General features: G+C 34.5%; 1 pseudogene; it reads left to right on the forward strand.

Annotated features, from left to right (window-relative positions):
- Window positions 1-240: 240 nt before the first annotated feature.
- Window positions 241-3,525, forward strand: LOC128214514 (neuropeptide SIFamide receptor-like; annotated as a pseudogene).
- Window positions 3,526-3,776: the final 251 nt, after the last annotated feature.

A 3,776-nucleotide genomic window follows, 5' to 3' on the forward strand; every position in this document is an offset into this window, starting at 1 on the left:
TCAAAGAACACTGTGAAAACATGTTTCCTTAAAGTGACATCATGAACCTGGATGAAATTCAGTGGGATTTCATTAAGAATGGGATGAAAGTTGGATCTAAAAAACCGTTCAATTATGTCTCATATTTTTATGATATAATTGAACTTCTTTCATATCTTATTACGTTTAAGGCCTTCGACACCAAGACGTTCTGGCAAAATGTTATAATCTTCTAATCAAGAAACCTTCTGATGACAAAAAATGTCAGAAGGTATAACTCAGTCGCTGAAAGATGGGTTTGTTTAACTGATTTAGTTTTTTGAGATATATATGTTATGTAAAAATAACACTTACAATTATACTTGGAAACTCATAACCTTTTATATGATGTAAGGCCATACTTGATGTAAACAACAATGTGTCCAGTTATCAGCTAAGGTGGCTTCAATTTAGAGATAATGTTTTTGACATCAACGTTTATGATACAATTTTTTTCAGTAATGATGTAAATAATTCGATTTCGAAAATTAGAAAAAAAGTCAAACTTTATTTCTGAAAAATGTTACGTAAAATTTGTCTTAAATACGCAACAATACATATGACTGGCAAGTGTTATTGGTAAACCACCGCATTCTCTCCACAGTAAAAATCAATGGTTTTAATTCATTATTGATGATACGTAAACCCGCAACAAAGCGGTGCGAAAATGCTCCAGGTGGCAGTACGAAGATACGAAAATCCGCCATTTTGCACATTTTTGCCTTTAAACTTGGCGCATTTTCGCATTTCCACCTTCTGTTTAAATTACTCATAAATATATTTGTAGCAAAGTTGTTGTTTGGCCACATCGTCTCGCAAATACATTGACGTGCTAACAATAAAATAATGTAAACTTCCGAGACGAGCCTACACTGGGATTCATATCCCTGTTTAAAGGTACGAGGACCAAGAGCAACCAAACACTAAACAACTTAGACAAAGCTGAAGGACAACATATATTACATAACTATCAAAATATCAGCATAGGTAAACGATAAATAGCTAACTAGATAGAACATATCACACAATTTCAGACATTAAACAATAGTATTATCTTAATGATTGATTTAGAAGAAAGGCTATCTCTTAGGTAGAACATCTCTGCTATAAACAGTATTCCGATTTATTGTGTCCGCATACACAATCCGGCCTATGTTTGATGCCAAGTGACCCCCTACATTTTATTGTTTCATAGAACAGGTTTATGGGAATCGAAATTGAAACTGTAAAAAACAATTTTTCGAAAATGATATAAAAATATTTTTTTTCAAGATTGCAAAATATGTTATGTACGTCCGATTTTAGTTAATAAAAATAAAAATATAATCTTTAATAAATGTTTGTATGTTTCATTTTTGTTTAATTGATTCACAGATTTGTATCAGCAAGCAAATACCTTTCAAGTGACACCAAAATAAGCATCGCAATTTGACATTTAGGTCGATGGCGCTATCAGAGAACTAGCTTATATGTTGGTTTGATTCCTTAAGTGTTCTTAGATCCATGTCTCAGAACAAATGAGTGTGTCAGACGTATATGGTAATCGTATATTGGGTTCATTAACCCTACAGAGTACGTTCATTATTCAACTGAAACTCTAACTGATATGGTAACGATTTACTATGATGAATATACTTTTATAAAGTTACATCATTTGACCAGTCACTTATACACATTCAGGATATGATCGAAAGATCCACTGAACGCTCTACATCAATGTAATTCTTAAACAGACGCATAAATGAAATGAAATAATAAAAACAAACTGAAAGGAGAGTGGGATTTAACATTGCGAACACCATTCACAATGTCGTTCTTTATAATAAAACTCGTTTAAACACAATATTCCAATACAAAGATTTAGCGTGAACTTATTCTCCTCTCCAGTTCTCTTTGAAAAACATCCGTGTCCATCAGCAATAAAACCCATTATTACATTTCTCACACTCAAGTAAATTCCCTTAGTGCATTCTCAATGGAAATTACGTGTGTGGGCTTAAATGAATCGACGATAACATTTTCTTTCCTTCTTACGAAATTTATCCTTTGCTTTCTTATATTCTGGTCATTAATTGTCTTCGAAACAGTTACCATAGTTTTGCCTAATGGAAGATGTCCTTGATTAAAAACAGAGTAAAAAAAATAAAACAGATATGTAACCCAACGTTAAACAGTTTCACTAAGCAGAAGGCATACTTGACAATCGTGAGGAATTTATAACAATCAAAAAGAAAACATGACGAACATTTAAACATTTTATTCCTCTAATGTACCTTAACATTGGCATTCAGGTCTCACTGGTACACAATTGAATACGTCCTTAAATCGGATTTTTTCGTTTATTTCAGAGTGGCATTTCGGCTGGTTTATGTGTAAAGCTACGCCGTACCTGCAAGGCGTCTGTGCGTCCGTTAATACCCTGGCAGCAATTGCAGTTGACAGGTAAGAGAAACTGGCATCAACTCCCTTTGATATTTGACTATAAGCTTTCATACTTACAGCAGAATACTCTCAAACAATATTAAAACTATAATTAGCAAGGCACAAAGAGGATACATAACTTATTGTGATTCAACAAGTGACTTTTTCATTTAGAATATTCTGTGTAAATTTTTTGATACTTCACAACATTGACAAATTTACAAGATAGATCGTTGTTAAGCACGAATGATATTCATATAATTACTTTCATATAATTTGAAATTTTCTGTTGATGGCATTGTTTGTCCGACTTTAAATCAATTGTACGTTTCTATGTTCAGATATCTCGCTATTTGTCACTACATGGAAGTGAAAATCAGTAAGCAGACTTGCAAGATTATACTATTGTGTATATGGATAGTTGCCACCAGTATAACGATTCCCTGGGCGATTTATTACCAAATTGGTATCTACACAACAAATGTGCAGACGCTTGTATTATGCGGTGAAACGTGGCCTAATGGTGGCAAAGGCAAGCACTTTTATTTCTTAGGAGCCATTTTCCTGTGTTGCTATTCAGTGCCACTTGTCCTAATTGTTGCATGCTATTTCTTGATTGCCGTACGGGTCTGGAGACGAAGAGCCCCCGGTGAGAAAATTTCCTCTTCAACTGGTGTGCAAAAGTCAAAGGTTAAAGTAATGTTGTGCATCGTAGTTATTCTCTTTGCCTTCTCTTGGTTACCATTGTACGCAATCAGGCTGAAATCATTCTACGGGTCTTCGAGTGACAAGGACACCGAAAGGATTATTCTATATATAATCAATCCTATAGCACAATGGCTTTGAGCATCAAACAGTGGCATGAATCCGATAATTAACTGCTTCTTTAGCAAGTGCTACAGGCGCGGCTTTAAAGATACAATCACCGCGTGCTGGAAGACTCGAAGCAATAGAAGGCAGCGGCGAAATCTGGAGAGTGCCATGGCGGCTCAGACATACACGAATATTAAAGCACCGTCAGTCGTAGTCGGGCTAGCTCCGATCATAGCCTCTCGTTGGACTCGAAAAGTAACTTCATACGTTTGATAGACACCTCCTAGTATGTTAGTCTGTTTCTTTATATTAAGCTAAACTAAAGTTGTGCTTTACTGTTGTATTGATCCAGCTGTAAATAATTATGTAGATATTCATTTGAGTAAGACATATTGCTTTTTAAATACATAATTTCCTGTTTTGTGCCAATTATTATTTAAAGTACACACGATTTAGATGTTAGTCTAACAGTGTATGTATCTTTAAGCTGATAGATATTGCAATTGGTAAAAGTGGGAGGATCA

Source organism: Mya arenaria, chromosome 2 (assembly GCF_026914265.1).
Source record: "Mya arenaria isolate MELC-2E11 chromosome 2, ASM2691426v1".
Classification (NCBI taxonomy): domain Eukaryota; kingdom Metazoa; phylum Mollusca; class Bivalvia; order Myida; family Myidae; genus Mya; species Mya arenaria.